This window comes from Panulirus ornatus, chromosome 45 (genome assembly GCF_036320965.1).
Source record: "Panulirus ornatus isolate Po-2019 chromosome 45, ASM3632096v1, whole genome shotgun sequence".
In the NCBI taxonomy this organism is placed as follows: Eukaryota; Metazoa; Arthropoda; class Malacostraca; order Decapoda; family Palinuridae; genus Panulirus; species Panulirus ornatus.
The window spans coordinates 6,183,020-6,201,367 of record NC_092268.1 but is presented as its reverse complement, the minus strand read 5'-3'; the positions used below and the strand labels follow the sequence as shown (position 1 = coordinate 6,201,367).

The window sequence follows — 18,348 nt, the reverse complement described above, 5'->3', positions numbered from 1 at the left end:
CTGTTCAGGAGTATTCAATATTCATTTATTTAATTAATCGAGATTTTTTTGAGAATTAATATTAAAAAAATTCCGATCCGGAGGTAAAACTGGGGAGGTTTTGTCTGGGGGGTCGGGGGGTGGGGATAATTGGGTCAAATTGGGGTCGGGGGGGGGAATAATTGGGTCAAATTGGGGGTCGGTAGGGTGATAATTGGGCAATTGGGGTCGGATGGGGGAATTGGGTCAAATTGGGGGGCTGGGGGAGGATAATAAATTGGCCACTACGTGACCCATTGCCCGGACACGTAGCTGAAATTTAATGGCCCTTTTTTGAAGCCTTTTAGATACGATAGACTTTCAGTACACTTGATGAATTATAGACGATAAATTTGGCCATTTATTTATCTATTTATATCCCAATTATCTATCGTGTTTTGTCTAATATCCTTGCCTAGCTTGGAGTGAGTGATGGGGTGGAGGGAGGCTGAGTCGACCAGCCATCAAGATGGCGGGGCTGGACCATCAAACTCGGTCACGTAGCTGAAATTTAACGGCCTTTTCTGAAGCCTTTTAGACACGATAGACCTGCAATACACTTGATAGACGATAAATATGGCCATTGATTTATCTCATTATATCCCAATGATCTATCGTATTTTCTGTAATCTCCTTACCTAGCTTGGAGTGAGTAGTGGGGTGGAGGGAGGCTGGGTCGACCAGCCATCATCAAGATGGCGGGTTTGTGGGCCATTAGAGGAATTTTGTGTTGATTGGTTGTATAACCCGGGCTGGCCAGACGACATGGCCCATGGCATATCTGTCCCACTATTTCCTTGGGATGATATCCCACACGTTAATATTTCTCTCTCAAGGACTTTTTCTTTTCCATTTCTTTTTAGATATTGGATTTGATTTTTGAACTGAGTTGTATTTTGCTTCTTGGTTCATGTATAATGTATAATCATACATGATGTATAATGTATAATCATATATGATGTATAATGTATAATCATGCATGATGTATAACGAATAATCATACATGATGCATAATGTATAATCATACATGTATAATCATACATGATGCATAATGTATAATCATACATGTATAATCGTACATGATGTATGATGTATACTGTATAATCATACATGATGTATAACGAATAATCATACATGATGTATAACGAATAATCATGCATGATGTATAATCATACATGATGTATAATGTATAATATATGTATAATATATAATCATACATGATTTATACTGTATAATCATACATTATGTATAAAGAATAATCATACATGATGTATAGCTTATAATCATACAAGATGCACAATGTATAACCATACATGATGTATGATATAATCATGCATGATATATGATGTAATCATACTTGATGTATAATGTAATCATACACGATGTATGACGTATAATCATACATGATGTATATAATCCAGGCCAAGGGGAGGGGGGGGAGTGGCCATGATGGGGGGGTAGGGGAGGAAAGACAGGTTTGGGACCTGAAGTTGTATGCAAATTAGGCTGTCAGTTTACGGCCTGCATGTTGACTATGTGGAGAGCATCAGCACCTCCACTAACCCCCACCTCATCCTTCGTTGTGGCCCTGCCCTTCGGCAGTTTACTGCGGGGTGTTGAGTCAGTTTATAGACTATTAAACTGTCTTTTGTACCTCTGTAAAGTCAAGAATTTGATCCTATACTTGTGTGTGTTGAAGGAGGTGGGGGGGGGGGAATGGATGTGGAAAAGGGAGCTGTGGTTTCGGTGTCTGGTGGAAGGGGGGGGATGTGGAATAAGGAGCTATGGTGTCGGTGTAAGGGCCTGGATGTGGAATAGGGAGCTGTGGTTTGGTGTAGAGGGGGGGATGGATGTGGAAAAAGGGAGCTGTGGTTTCGGTGTCTGGTGGGGGGGGGGGGGCTGGATGTGGAATAGGGAGCTGTGGTTTCGGTGGTGGGGCCTGGATGTGGAAAGGGAGCTGTGGTTTCGGTGCATTACACAAGACAGCTAGAGACTGAGTGTGAACGAATTTGGCCTTTGTTGTGTCTTTTCCTGGCGCTACCTCGCTGAAGCGGGAAACAGCATGACGGTATGACCCTAGAGCACGACGGCCGCGACACTTGACCTGAGCCTTAACGATCGTACCGTCGTTAAGGGTTGTTTAATATGCAGGTGTGGGTCACGTGGTCTGTGTCTCAATGACTTGGTGAAGCTTAGCCTGTGTGTGTGTGTGTGTGTGTGACAGGAATGAGCTAATGGTATGCTGGACCAGAGCAGAATGGAGAGGCGCTCGATGAGTGGCCTTGACATTATTATGCTTGTTGAGTGGCTTTTGGTATGGTGTATGCTTGTTGAGTGGCTTTGGTATAGTATATGCTTGTTGAGTGGCTTTGGTATGGTGTATGCTTGTTGAGTGGCTTTTGGTATGGTGTATGCTTGTTGAGTGGCTTTGGTATAGTATATGCTTGTTGAGTGGCTTTGGTATGGTGTATGCTTGTTGAGTGGCTTTGGTATGGTGTATGCTTGTTGAGTGGTATTGGCGTGTTGTATGGCATGGTTATGCTTCTTAAGTGTCTTTGGTTTGGTTATGCTGGTTGAATGGCTGTGGCATAGTTATGCTTATTGAGTGGCTATGGCAGTTATCCTTACTGAGTATCTTTGGCATGATTATGCTGGTTGGGTGGCCTTGGCACAGTTAAGCTGGTTGAGTGGCTTTGGCATGGTATGCTTATTGAGTGGCTTTGCCATGATTATGCTGGTTGAGTGGCCTTGGCACAGTTAAGCTGGTTGAGTGACTTTGGAAGGGTTGTATGGCATGATTATGTTGGTTGAGTGGCTTTGGCGTATGGCATGGTCATGCTTGTTGAGTGGCTTTGGCGTGTTGTATGGTATGGTTATGCTTGGATGAGTGGCTTTGTCACGGTTATATGCTGGTTGAGTGGCTTTGTTTACTTTGGTGTGGTTAAACAGCTGGTCCAGTGTTTATGTTGAAGGGCTGGGCGGTAGTGTGTGTGTGTGTGTGTGTGTGTGTGTATGTGTGTTTGTGTGTATGTGTATGTGTGTGTGTATGTGTTGTCCCTATATATATATATGTGACGTACAGTGTTGCCACATTTACCGCAGTCTTGATAACACCAAGATAAGAAGGAGAGATAAGAACCTTCGATAAGCTGTCAATACTGTGACCCGTACCCACGACACTAAGACATGGCTCATGGAATGGGTATACTGTGATGGGGAAGGTTGGGTAATGGGTATACTGTGATGGGAAGGTTGGGTAATGGGTATACTATGATGGGAAGGTTGGGTAATGGGTATACTGTGATGGGGAAGGTTGGGTAATGGGTATACTGTGATGGGGAAGGCTGTATAATGGGTATACTGTGATGGGGAAGGTTGGGTAATGGGTATACTGTGATGGGGAAGGTTGGGTAATGGTTATACTGTGATGGGGAAGGCTGTATAATGGGTATACTGTGATGGGGAAGGTTGGGTAATGGGTATACTGTGATGGGAAGGTTGGGTAATGGGTATACTATGATGGGAAGGTTGGGTAATGGGTATACTGTGATGGGGAAGGCTGTATAATGGGTATACTGTGATGGGGAAGGTTGGGTAATGGGTATACTGTGATGGGGAAGGTTGGGTAATGGGTATACTGTGATGGGGAAGGCTGTATAATGGGTATACTGTGATGGGGAAGGTTGGGTAATGGGTATACTGTGATGGGAAGGTTGGGTAATGGGTATACTATGATGGGAAGGTTGGGTAATGGGTATACTGTGATGGGGAAGGTTGGGTAATGGGTATACTGTGATGGGGAAGGCTGTTAATGGGTTATACTGTGATGGGGAAGGTTGGGTAATGGGTATACTGTGATGGGGAAGGTTGGGTAATGGGTATACTATGATGGGAAGGTTGGGTAATGGGTATACTGTGATGGGGAAGGCTGTATAATGGGTATACTGTGATGGGGAAGGCTTGGGTATAATGGGTATACTGTGATGGGGAAGGCTGTATAATGGGTATACTGTGATGGGGAAGGTTGGGTAATGGGTATACTGTGATGGGAAGGTTGGGTAATGGGTTATACTGTGATGGGAAGGCTGTAAATGGGTATACTGTGATGGGGAAGGTCGTGTAATGGGTATACTGTGATGGGGAAGGCTGTATAATGGGTATACTGTGATGGGGAAGGTTGGGTAATGGGTATACTATGATGGGGAAGGCTGTATAATGGGTATACTGTGATGGGGAAGGTTGGGTAATGGGTATACTGTGATGGGGAAGGTTGGGTAATGGGTATACTGTGATGGGGAAGGTTGGGTAATGGGTATACTATGATGGGGAAGGCTGTATAATGGGTATACTGTGATGGGGAAGGCTGTATAATGGGTATACTGTGATGGGGAAGGTTGGGTAATGGGTATACTGTGATGGGGAAGGCTGTATAATGGGTATACTGTGATGGGGAAGGTTGGGTAATGGTTATACTGTGATGGGGAAGGTTGGGTAATGGTTATACTGTGATGGGGAAGGTTGGGTAATGGGTATACTGTGATGGGGAAGGCTGTATAATGGGTATACTGTGATGGGGAAGGTTGGGTAATGGGTTATACTGTGATGGGGAAGGTTGGGTAATGGGTATACTGTGATGGGGAAGGTTGGGTAATGGTTATACTGTGATGGGGAAGGTTGGGTAATGGTATACTTGATGGGGAAGGCTGATAAGGGTATACTGTGATGGAAGGTGTATATGGGTATACTGTGATGGGGAAGGTTGGGTAAGTATACCTGTTGATAAGCTGTCAGATACTGTGATGGAATGCGAATTAATGACATGGCTATGGAATGGGTAATGGTATACTGTGATGGGGAAGGTTGGGTAATGGGTATACTGTGATGGGGAAGGTTGGGTAATGGGTATACTATGATGGGGAAGGTTGGGTAATGGGTATACTGTGATGGGGAAGGTTGGGTAATGGGTATACTGTGATGGGGAAGGTTGGGTAATGGGTATACTGTGATGGGGAAGGCTGTGTAATGGGTATACTGTGATGGGGAAGGTTGGGTAATGGGTATACTGTGATGGGGAAGGCTGTTTAATGGGTATACTGTGATGGGGAAGGTTGGGTAATGGTTATACTGTGATGGGAAGGTTGGGTAATGGGTATACTATGATGGGGAAGGTTGGGTAATGGTATATACTGTGATGGGGAAGGGTGTATAATGGGTTTTACTTGTGATGGGGAACGGTTGGTAATGGGTATACTGGTGATGGGGGAAGGTTGGGTAATGGGTATACTGTGATGGGGAAGGCTGGTAATGGGTATACTGTGATGGGGAAGGTTGGGTAATGGGTTATACTGTGATGGGGAAGGTTGGGTAATGGGTATACTGTGATGGGAAGGTTGGGTAATGGGTATACTGTGATGGGGAAGGTTGGGTAATGGGTATATACTGTGATGGGGAAGGTTAGTAATGGGTATACTGTGATGGGGAAGGTTGGGTAATGGGTATACTGTGATGGGGAAGGTTGGGTAATGGGTTATACTGTGATGGGAAGGTTGGGTAATGGGTTATACTGTGATGGGGAAGGCTGTATAATGGGTTATACTGTGATGGGGAAGGTTGGGTAATGGGTATACTGTGATGGGGAAGGCTGGATAATGGGTATACTGTGATGGGGAAGGTTGTGGTAATGGGTTATTACTGTGATGGGGAAGGTTGGGTAATGGGTATACTGTGATGGGGAAGGTTGTGATAATGGGTATACTGTGATGGGGAAGGCTGTAAATGGGTATACTGTGATGGGGAAGGTTGGTAATGGGTATACTGTGATGGGGAAGGTTGGGTAATGGGTATATGTGATGGGGAAGGTGAATAATGGGTATACTGTGATGGGGAAGGTTGGGTAATGGGTATACTGGTGATGGGGAAGGTGGGTAATGGGTATACTGTGATGGGGAAGGTTGGGTAATGGGTATACTGTGATGGGGAAGGCTGTATAATGGGTATACTGTGATGGGGAAGGTTGTGTAATGGGTATACTGTGATGGGGAAGGTTGGGTAATGGGTATACTGTGATGGGGAAGGCTGTATAATGGGTATACTGTGATGGGGAAGGTTGGGTAATGGGTATACTGTGATGGGGAAGGTTTGGGTAATGGGTTATACTGTGATGGGGAAGGTTGGGTAATGGGTATACTGTGATGGGGAAGGTGGGTAATGGGTATACTGTGATGGGGAAGGTTGGGTAATGGGTATACTGTGATGGGGAAGGTTGGGTAATGGGTATACTGTGATGGGGAAGGTTGGGTAATGGGTATACTGTGATGGGGAAGGTTGGGTAATGGGTATACTGTGATGGGGAAGGTTGGGTAATGGGTATACTTGAGGGGAGGCTGTAATGTTACGGAGGGGAAGGTTGGGTAATGGTATACTTGATGGGGAAGGCTGTTAATGGTATACTGTGATGGGAAGGCTGGTAAATGGGTATACTGTGATGGGGAAGGTTGGGTAATGGGTATACTGTGATGGGGAAGGCTGTATAATGGGTATACTGTGATGGGGAAGGTTGGGTAATGGGTATACTATGATGGGGAAGGCTGTATAATGGGTATACTGTGATGGGGAAGGTTGGGTAATGGGTATACTATGATGGGGAGGGCTGTATAATGGGTATACTGTGATGGGGAAGGTTGGGTAATGGGTTATACTATGATGGGGAAGCTGTATAATGGGTTACTGTGATGGGAAGGCTGTATAATGTATACTGATGGGGAAGGTTGGGTAATGGGTATACTAGTGATGGGGAAGGCTGTATAATGGGTATAACTGTGATGGGGAAGGTTGGTAATGGGTATACTATGATGGGGAAGGCTGTATAATGGGTATACTGTGATGGGGAAGGTTGGGTATAATGGGTATACTATGATGGGGAAGGCTGTATAATGGGTATACTATGATGGGGAAGGCTGTATAATGGGTATACTATGATGGGGAAGGCTGTATAATGGGTATACTATGATGGGGAAGGTTGGGTAATGGGTATACTGTAATGGGGAAGGCTGTGTAATGGGTATACTGTAATGGGGAGGGTGGTGGGAGTGGAGTAATGGGTGTGGCCAGCCAGCCAGGTGGAGGGGTTTGTGAGCCAGAGTAACCTGCTACTGTGGATGAGACACCACACACACACACACACACACACACACACACACGCCCTAGATAAACACGGGAGACAGACATGCCGGCATGTGTCACGCAAAGCCAGGAAATTACGCCCCCCCCTTCCCTTCCCTTCCTCCCTTCCCATGTTCCCTCAGAGGTAGAGAGAGAGAGAGAGAGAGAGAGGAGAGAGAGAGAGAGAGAGAGAGAGAGAGAGAGAGAGACGTGACATTTTAGACTCTGAGAATGGACAGCTCGTACAGCAGGCGACCCCCCCCCCCAGAAACTGTGGACAATTGGATGTTGTCTAAGATGGAGAGAAACATATGTTTGGGGGGGTGGGGGGGGGGGCGTTGTTTACTCGCTGGAGGTCATGGGGGTGGGACGGGGGGGGGGGTGGTTGTTTATTCGCCAGAGGTCATAGGTCAGACCTCGGAAGTGTGGATGGTTTTGGGGAGGGAGGGTTCGGGTTCTTGATCTTTGGACCGTGGCTCCTCGTGATCCATTGACCCTCCTGGATGTTTGGACTCCGGTCTGAATACGTGTGCAGGTGATGTTTGAAGCATCTGTGTTGATTGCAGGTGTTTAAAGACCTCTGTGTTGCTTACAGGTGTTTAATGACCTCTGTGTTGCTTACAGGTGTTTAATGACCTCTGTGTTGCTTACAGGTGTTTAATGACCTCTGTGTTGCTTACAGGTGTTTAATGACCTCTGTGTTGCTTACAGGTGTTTAATGACCTCTGTGTTGATTGCAGGTGTTTAATGACCTCTGTGTTGCTTGCATGTGTTTAATGACACCCTCTGTGTTGCTTGAAGGTATTTAACGAACCTCTGTATTATTTACAGGTGTTGGGTGATGCTGGCAGCCACAAGTAAGTATTACCTGTGTTCCATGTGTTGTAACACCTTAAGGCTGTAAAGTGCAGTGTAATAGACCTTGTGTTGGCAGTGGTTAGATGACCTTTTTATAGGGTAGTGTGTGACTTTAAATGGGTACGGGAATGACCTTGTATAGGGCTAGTGGTAATGACCTGTGTATATGGTTACAGTGGTTAAGACCTTGTATATGGGCAGGGTAGATGACCTGTGTTATAGGTAGTGTAGATGGACCTTTACTTAGGTATAACAACCTCTGGTGTTTTACAGGTGTGTTCAGGGCGTAACAAGTGTTATGTGATCATGTGCGTAATCACCTATAAGTGTAATGAAATACCTGGTTATGGGCAGTGCGTACATGGACCTTATATAGGCTAGTGAAAGTCAATAGCCATTATTGAGAAGGTCATTTGATCTAGTGCCCTTGTTTGCCCTGGAACCACGTGTTTCAATGTGTATCATTCAAAGAACCGATTTGGACTCTGGATATGGAGATATATTCAGTTCGGCAGATATCTTCTCTTTTTTTTTTTTTGGGGGGGGGGCGGGGAGGGGGCGGTGGCGTGGTGATAGATTCATGTAAATGGATAACCATCCTTAGCTTAGTATTAATGACTACTACTACTATGTTATAGCTACTTACTGTATCGTAAAGCTGACTTACTACTATTTGATAGCTACTAATACTGATTCAGTACTACATTTTGAGAATGATTTGATAGCTGCTACAGCTGTTTGGATAGCTACTTACTAACGTGATTTAAATGGTTATACTTGCTGATTATAATTCGTCACATCTTGTTTTAATGCTAATACTATCAGATTTGATAGCTACACTAGCTGATTTAATAGCTACTACTAGCTGATTTAATAGCTACTACTAGCTGATGTAATAGCTACTACTAGCTGATTTGATAGCTACTAATAGCTGATTCAGTAGCTAGTCTTAGATGATTTGATAGCTGCTACTAGCTGATTTGATAGCTACTACTAACTGATTTAATGGTTACTACTTGCTGATTTAATTGCTACTACCAGCTGATTTAATAGCTAATACTAGCAGATTTGATAGCTACCACTAGCTGATTTAATAGCTACTACAAGCTAATTTGATAGCAACTTCTAGCTGATTTAATAGCTACTACTAGCTGATTTAATAGCTACTAGTATCTGATTTAATAGCTACCGCTAGCCGTTTCAGTAGCTGGTCTTAGCTGATTTAATAGCTACTGCTAGCTGATTTGATAACTACTATTAGCTGATTTAATAGCTACTACTAGCTAATTCAATAGCTGCTACCAGCTGCTAATAGCTGTTTCAGTAGCTGCCACTAGCAGATGCTAGACTGTTGCCTGTTAGCTAATGACTATTCCATTCCAACTACTGTCTGCTGCCTGCTAGGTAATGACTAGTACATTCTAACTACTGTCTATTGCCTGCTAGCTAGTAACTACTACATTCTAACTACTGTCTGCTGCCTGCTAGCTACTCTCTGCTACCTGCTAGCTACTCTCTGCTGCCTGCTAGATACTCTCTACTGACTGCTAGCTACTGCCTGCTAGCTACTATCTGCTGCCTGCTAGCTACTGTCTGCTGCTTGCTAGCTACTGTCTGCTGCCTGCTAGCTACTGTCTGCTGCCTGCTAGTTACTGTCTGCTGCCTGCTAGATACTCTCTACTGACTGCTAGCTACTGCCTGCTAGCTACTATTTGCTGCCTGCTAGCTACTGTCTGCTGCTTGCTAGCTACTGTCTGCTGCCTGCTAGCTACTGTCTGCTGCTTGCTAGCTACTATTTGCTGCCTGCTAGCTACTGTCTGCTGCCTGCTAGCTACTGTCTGCTGGTTGCTAGCTACTGTCTGCTGCCTGCTAGCTACTGTCTGCTGCTTGCTAGCTACTATTTGCTGCCTGCTAGCTACTGTCTGCTGTCTGCTAGCTACTGTCTGCTGCTTGCTAGCTACTGTCTGCTGCCTGCTAGCTACTGTCTGCTGCCTGCTAGCTACTGTCTGCTGCTTGCTAGCTACTGTCTGCTGCCTGCTAGCTAATGTCTGCTGCTTGCTAGCTACTTTCTGCTGCCTACTAGCTACTGTCTGCTGTCTGCTAGCTACTGTGTACTTACTGCTAGCTACTGTCTGCTGTCTGCTAGCTACTGTGTACTTACTGCTAGCTACTGTCTGCTGTCTGCTAGCTACTGTGTACTTACTGCTAGCTACTGTCTGCTGTCTGCTAGTGTAGTGTTGAGCGCACAGCGTCCACTTTTTCTTCTATATCTTGTCCCCTCCTCACCCCACGGTGTCTTGTCCTCTCCTCACCCCACGGTGTCTTGTCCTCTCCTCACCCCACGGTGTCTTGTCCTCTCCTCACACCACGGTGTCTTGTCCTCTCCTCACCCACGGTGTCTTGTCCTCTCCTCACACCACGGTGTCTTGTCCTCTCCTCACACCACGGTGTCTTGTCCCCTCCTCACCCCACGGTGTCTTGTCCTCTCCTCACCCCACGGTGTCTTGTCCTCTCCTCACCCCACGGTGTCTTGTCCTCTCCTCACACCACGGTGTCTTGTCCTCTCCTCACACCACGGTGTCTTGTCCTCTCCTCACCCCACGGTGTCTTGTCCTCTACGTCCTCACACCACGGTGTCTTGTCCTCTCCTCACCCCACGGTGTCTTGTCCTCTCCTCACCCCACGGTGTCTTGTCCTCTCCTCACACCACGGTGTCTTGTCCTCTCCTCACCCCACGGTGTCTTGTCCTCTCCTCACCCCACGGTGTCTTGTCCTCTCCTCACACCACGGTGTCTTGTCCTCTCCTCACACCACGGTGTCTTGTCCTCTCCCACCCCACGGTGTCTTGTCCTCTCCCACACCCACGGTGTCTTGTCCTCTCCTCACACCACGGTGTCTTGTCCTCTCCTCACACCACGGTGTCTTGTCCTCTCCTCAAATAGGATGTCGTGTCCTGACGTCACAGCAAAATAGGATGTCGTGTGCTGACGTCACAACAACAGGGTGTCGTGTCCTGACGTCACAGCACGGCAGGGTGTCGTGTGCTGACGTCACAGCACGGCAGGGTGTCGTTTGCTGACGTCACAGCACGGCAGGGTGTCGTGTGCTGACGTCACAACACGAGGGTGTGGATATGTCGATAGAGGAGCGAGGCGTGCCGGCCCACCAGCCAGCTGGTGTACACAACACTGCTTTAACGTGGTGGGTTGGGTGGGCGGTGGTGGTGGGTGGTGGTGGTTGTGTTGTAGGGGAGGAAGGTGGGCTGTGGTGATGGTGATTGTAGTGGGAAGTGGTTGTAGGGTAGAAAGTGGGCGGTGTGTGGTTGCAGGTGGAGGTGGTTGTAGGGTGAGGAAAGTGGGCTGGCGGTGGTGGGTTGCAGGGTGGGGAAGGTGGGTTGTAGGGTGAGGAAAGTGGGCTGTGGTGGTGGGTTGCAGGGTGGGGAAGGTGGGTTGTAGGGTGAGGAAAGTGGGCTGTGGTGGGTTGTAGGGTGGGGAAGGTGGTGTGGGTGAGGAAGTGGGGGTGTTTGGTGGGTTGTAGGGTGGATGGTGGGTGAGGGAAGTGGGCTGTGGTGGGTTGAGGTGGAAGGTGTGGTTGTAGGGTGGGGAAGGTGGGCTGTGGTGGTGGGTTGCAGGGTGGGGAAGTGGGCGTGGGGTGGGTGCAGGGGGGGAGGTGGGCTGTGGTGGTGGGTGAGGGAGGGAGGGGGGAGGGAGAGTCAGCTGGGTAACGCCGTGCTTTTAGGTATTAAGATCAGCTGACGCGTCCATAATAGATTACAATAGATTTAAATAACCATGTAATTCAGATTTTGTATATATGTATATATACATCTTATATGAACTACAGAAAGTGAATATATATATATATATATATATATAAATATATATATATATATATATATATATATATATATATATTATATATAGGGGAGGCAGAATACTTGCCACGTATTCCCTGCGTGTCGTAGAAGGCGACTAAAAGGGGAGGGAGCGGGGGGCTGGAAATCCTCTCCTCTCGTTTTTTTTTTTTAATTTTCCAAAAGCAGGAACAGAGAAGAGGGCCAGGTGAGGATATTCTCTCAAAGGCCCAGTCCTCTGTTCTTAACGCTACCTCGCTATCGCGGGAAATGGCGAATAGTATGAAAAAAAAAAAAGAAAAAAAAAATATATAAAGGCACGTCGGGTTTAAAATTCCCAGGAGGATCAGGTTAACATGAGCCACATTCCACATACTCAACTTCGTTTTCATGTTTTGTCCTTGTAAACAAAAGCAAAAAAAAAAAATGGCTGGCCTTTTTTTTTTGTCAGTAACTCAAGGTTTTGATGGTTTGACTTGTTATGTGGGTAGTTTGCTTGTTCATTGCTGGGGAAATTGGGGTTTGATACGGTGAGTCGAATTGATATATGGCGGTTTGTGGCAATAAGGCAATGTTCCAATAATTTTTTTTTTCGTGGATAATTTTTGATTTTTTTTTATTTATTTCATTTTTCTTTTCATTTACCTTCATGGAGATGTAAGAAAAATATTTTTTTTGTTGAATATTGAGGTAAATTTCTTGAGAATATTATATTAAAATCTTTACGTCAACAAATTTAATGTAAATATTTGATATATTTTTTTAAAAGACTGGAACTATAGTCCTTGTGTACGTCTGTGCGTAAAGTGAAAAGTAAAAGATTATTTTTTTATAAGTTTTTTATAAGTACATTTATGTGGCTTTTATGTCTGTAGGGGGAGAGGGGTAAGCGAGGGTTGCGCTACATTGAAATTGGGGAAATGGAGTTCAGATGGATGAATTATGTAGGTAATTAAAGATGAAAAGATTATAGGCTGGAGGGATATTATGAGGCGTTCAGCGGCTGCCTACACACACACACACACACACCACACACACACTCTCTCTCTCTCTCTCTCTCTCTCTCTCTCTCTCTACACACGCGCGCGCGCGTGCCCTTCTCCTTGTTCTTACACACACACTTCAGTATATTAATTGGCTTTAGAAACTCCATTTCCCACTATGGGTAGTATTTGTAGAAGTTCTCGTTTTCTTCCCAATTTTCTATGATTACATCTGCCCAGTTTTCTATCTTAACATCTGCCTCGTTTTCTATCATAAGTGCCCAGTATTCTATTATAAACAAGTACACAGTTTGTTATCTGCCTTAAAATACTCGTTGAACCAGTTATTCGTGCGTTAAAACACTCGTTGAACAAGTTACTCGTGCCTTAAAACACTTGTTGAACAAATTATTCGTGCCTTAAAACACTCGTTGAACCAGTTATTCATGCCTTAAAACACTCGTTGAACAAGTTTTCGTGCCTTAAAACACTCGTTGAACCAGTTATTCATGCCTCAAAACACTCGTTGAACCAGTTATTCGCACCTTAAAACACTCGTTGAACAAGTTATTCGTGCCTTAAAACACTCGTTGAACAAGTTATTCGTGCCTTAAAACACTCGTTGAACCAGTTATTCATGCCTTAAAACACTCGTTGAACAAGTTATTCGTGCCTTAAAACACTCGTTGAACCAGTTATTCATGCCTCAAAACACTCGTTGAACCAGTTATTCGTGCCTTAAAACACTCGTTGAACAAGTTATTCGTGCCTTAAAACACTCGTTGAACCAGTTATTCATGCCTTAAAACACTCGTTGAACAAGTTATTCGTGCCTTAAAACACTCGTTGAACCAGTAATTCGTGCCTTAAAACAATCGTTGAACCAGTAATTCGTGCCTTAAAACACTCGTTGAACCAGTAATTCGTGCCTTAAAACACTCGTTGAACCAGTCATTCGTGTCTTAAAACACTCGTTGAGCCAGTCATTCGTGCCTTAAAACAATCGTTGAACCAGTCATTCGTGCCTTAAAACACTCGTTGAACCAGTAATTCGTGCCTTAAAACACTCGTTGAGCCAGTTATTCGTGCCTTAAAACACTCGTTGAGCCAGTCATTCGTCCCTTTTAAAAACTCGTTGAGCCAGTATTCGTGCCTTAAAACCACTCTTTTGACCAGTTCATTCTTTTGCCTTAAAACCATCGTTGAACCAGTCATTCGTGCTTTAAAACACTTCGTTGAGCCAGCATTCGTGCTTTAAAAATCGTTGAGCCAGTCATTCTTTGCCTTAAAACACTCGTTGAGCCAGTCATTCGTGCCTTAAAACCCTCGTTGAGCCAGTCATTCGTGCCTTAAAACACTCGTTGAGCCAGTCATTCAGGCCTTAAAACACTCGTTGAGCCAGTCATTCGTGCCTTAAAACACTCGTTGAGCCAGTCATTCGTGCCTTAAAACACTCGTTGAGCCAGTCATTCGTGCCTTAAAACACTCGTTGAGCCAGTCATTCGTGCCTTAAAACACTCGCCTTTGAGCCGGGTCATTCGTCCCTTTTAAAACACTCGTTGAACCAGTCATTCGTGCCTTAAAACACTCGTTGAGCCAGTCATTCGTGGCCGTCGGTCTCTTGGGGTGTCGCCCCGTCGTTCTCTGGAGTCGTGTTGTTTACGTAATTACTCTGACCATTGTTTACTTTAGCAGTGAGGCTTGGTGGGGGGGGGGGAGGGTGGGGGGATGTGTATATGGTGGTGGGGGAGTTTATATCATCTCCATATTGGGGGGGCAGGGTGGGGGAATGTGTATATGGTGGGGGAGTTTATATCATCTCCATATTGGGGGGGCAGGGTGGGGGAATGTGTATATGGTGGTGGGGAGTTTTATATCATCTACATATTGGGGGGGCAGGGTGGGGGGATGTGTATATGGTGGTGGGGGAGTTTATATCATCTCATATTGGGGGGGCAGGGTGGTGGAATGTGTATTGGTGGTGGGGAGTTTATATCATCTCCATATTGGGGGGCCAGGGTGGGGGGAGTGTGTATATGGTTATGGGGGAGTTTATATCATCTACATATTGGGGGGCAGGGTGGGGGAATGTGTATATGGTGGGGGGAGTTTATATCATCTCCATATTGGGGGGCAGGGTGGGGGAATGTGTATAGTTGGTGGGGGGGGAGTTTATATCATCTACATATTGGGGGGGCAGGGTGGGGGGATGTGTATATGGTGGTGGGGGAGTTTATATCATCTCCATATTGGGGGGGCAGGGTGGGGGAATGTGTATATGGTGGTGGGGGAGTTTATATCATCTCCATATTGGGGGGGCAGGGTGGGGGATGTGTATATGGTGGTGGGGGATATAGTTTATATATCTTACATAATTGGGGGGCCAGGGTGGGGGAATGTGTATATGGTGGGGGAGTTTATATCATCTCCATATTGGGGGGGGCAGGGTGGGGGGAATGGGTATATGGTGGTGGTGGGGGGAGTTTATATCATCTACATATTGGGGTGGCAGGGTGGGGGAAATGTGTATAGGTGGTGGGGGATTTATATCATCTACAATTGGGGGGCAGGGTGGGGAATGTGTATATGGTGGTGGGGAGTTTATATCATCTCATATTGGGGGGGCGGGGTGGGGGAATGTGTATATGGTGGTGGGGGAGTTTATATCATCTCCATATTGGGGGGGCAGGGTGGGGGAATGTGTTATGGTGGGGGAGTTTATATCATCTCCATATTGGGTGGGGGGAGGAGTCATGTGTGTTGGAGGGTTGGGGGAGAGGGGAGGGGGAGGCAAGTTAGCCAGACCCGGGGTGGGTGGTGGGGAGGGGGTTGGGGAGGTAGGAGGGGGGTGGGGAGTGGTGGTGGGGTTGGGGTGGGTGGAGGGGAGGGTTGCAGATTGGGGGGAAAAGGGTGGGTGGGGGGGTGGGGGGGGTGGGGGGAGGAGGGTTGGGGGGGGGAAAAAGGGGGGGGGGTTGGGGGGGGGTGGGAGGTAGGGGTGGGTGGTGTGGGAGGTAGGGGTGGGTGGGGTGGTGGTTCCCCCCTCCCTCTATATAAGGCTGCTTGGCTTAACCCCCCCCCCTCCCCCACGCTGGGCCCTGGCATACCTCAACACCCCCACAACCCCCCACCTTACCTCCCCTCACCCCCACCTTACCTCCCCTGAACCGCGTCACCTCCTCCCCAAGCCGGCCATTATCACCCCAGAATGGCTGGGGAGGGGGGAGGACTCCTTCCCCCCTCCTTACCAAGTCAAGATTTCTCGAATTTTATAGAAAACGGGACAACTTGAGGAAAATGTAAACATTTTGGTTCTTGTTTACAAATTGGCGAATAATCCTCGTATTTACCAATTGGCGAATAATCCTCGTATTTACCAATTGGCGAATAATCCTCGTATTTACAAACTGGCGAATAATCCTCTTATTTACAAATTGGCGAATAATCCTCTTATTACAAATTGGCGAATAATCCTCTTATTTACAAATTGGCGAATAATCCTCTTATTTACAAATTGGCGAATAATCCTCGTATTTACAAATTGGCGAATAATCCTCGTATTTACAAATTGGCGAATAATCCTCGTATTTACAAATTGGCGAATAATCCTCGTATTTACAAATTGGCGATAATCCTCTTATTTACAAATTGGCGAATAATCCTCTTATTTACAATTGCGAATATCCTCGTATTTACAAATTGGCGAATAATCCTCGTATTACAAATTGGCGAATAATCCTTCTTATTTACAAATTGGCGAATAATCCTCGTATTTACAAATTGGCGAATAATCCTCTTATTTACAAATTGGCGAATAATCCTCTTATTTACAAATTGGCGAATAATCCTCGTATTTACAAATTGGCGAATAATCCTCGTATTTACAAATTGGCGAATAATCCTCGTATTTACAAATTGGCGAATAATCCTCGTATTTACAAATTGGCGAATAATCCTCTTATTTACAAATTGGCGAATAATCCTCTTATTTACAAATCGGCGAATAATCCTCGTATTTACAAATTGGCGATAATCCATCTTATTTACAATCGGCGAATAATCCTCGTATTTACAAATTGGGAATAATCCTCGTATTTACCAAATTGGCGAATAATCATCTTATTTACAAATTGGCGAATAATCCTCTTATTTACAAATCGGCGAATAATCCTCGTATTTACAAATTGGCGAATAATCCTCGTATTTACAAATTGGCGAATAACTCGTATTTACAAATTGGCGAATAATCCTCTTATTTACAAATTGGCGAATAATCCTCTTATTTACAAATCGGCGAATAATCCTCGTATTTACAAATTGGCGAATAATCCTCTTATTTACAAATTGGCGAATAATCCTCTTATTTACAAATCGGCGAATAATCCTCGTATTTACAAATTGGCGAATAATCCTCTTATTTACAAATTGGCGAATAATCATCTTATTTACAAATTGGCGAATAATCCTCTTATTTACAAATCGGCGAATAATCCTCGTATTTACAAATTGGCGAATAATCCTCTTATTGGCGAATAATCCTCTTATTTACAAGGGGGAAAATGAAACAGGATAAGTTGCCGAGTGCAGTTTCGTGTCATAATCACATCATCATCATCATCATGAGGGGAGTCGTTTTCTGTGGGAGAAGATGATCATTGGACGGTGTTGTGGGGGGGGTAAGGTAGGCCACACACACTAGGGTTCCATCCCATATTAACACGTCCAGTTTTCACCTTGAATTTAACCGAAGATTAATGTAATTATTTCCAAATATATGACTTTGATTACGACACGGTAGACGGATCGTAGATTTACCATATCTTCTACGATTTTACTTTAAAAAATAAATATATTTCTGAACGCGTAAGAAAATATATGTCCATTTATTGTTGAGAATTTAATCTGGTTAAATTACGTGGCAGATAGGAAATTTAATTTGTTTTTTTTAGATTTTTAGGGAATTAATTATAGGTAATTATTATCTCATAATGTCGTAATCTTTCGCTTTTTTTATTACAATTGCAGGGATTTCAACGTATTCGAACAAGTTATCCACAACGGGTGGCGATATGCACGACGTATAGCGATATACGACGTATAGCGATATATACGACGTATAGCGACATACGACGTATAGCGATATACGACGTATAGCGATATATACGACGTATAGCGATATACACGCGTATAGCGATATATACGACGTATAGCGATATACGACGTGTGGCGATATGCACGACGTATAGCGATATACGACGTATAGCAACATACGTCGTATAGCGATATACACGACGTATAACGATATACGACGTATAGCGATATATACGACGTATAGCGATATACGACGTGGCGATATGCACGACGTATAGCGATATACACGACGTATAGCGATATACGACGTGTGGCGATATACACGACGTATAGCGATATATACGACGTATAGCGATATGCACGACGTATAGCAACATACGACGTATA

General features: G+C 45.0%; 1 protein-coding gene across 5 annotated transcripts in view; it reads left to right on the top strand.

Annotated features, from left to right (window-relative positions):
- LOC139762879 (uncharacterized) overlaps positions 1–18,348 on the top strand; it is a 112,130-nt gene that overhangs the window by 11,057 nt on the left and 82,725 nt on the right. For 4 of the 5 annotated variants that reach the window (XM_071688114.1, XM_071688112.1, XM_071688111.1 and 1 more), the window contains exon 2: positions 8,011–8,036. The exons of the other annotated variant lie outside the window; for it this stretch is intronic. The gene's annotated coding sequence lies outside the window, so the exon portion shown is untranslated. The remainder of the gene's footprint in view (positions 1–8,010; positions 8,037–18,348) is intronic. 5 annotated transcript variants of the gene reach the window in all.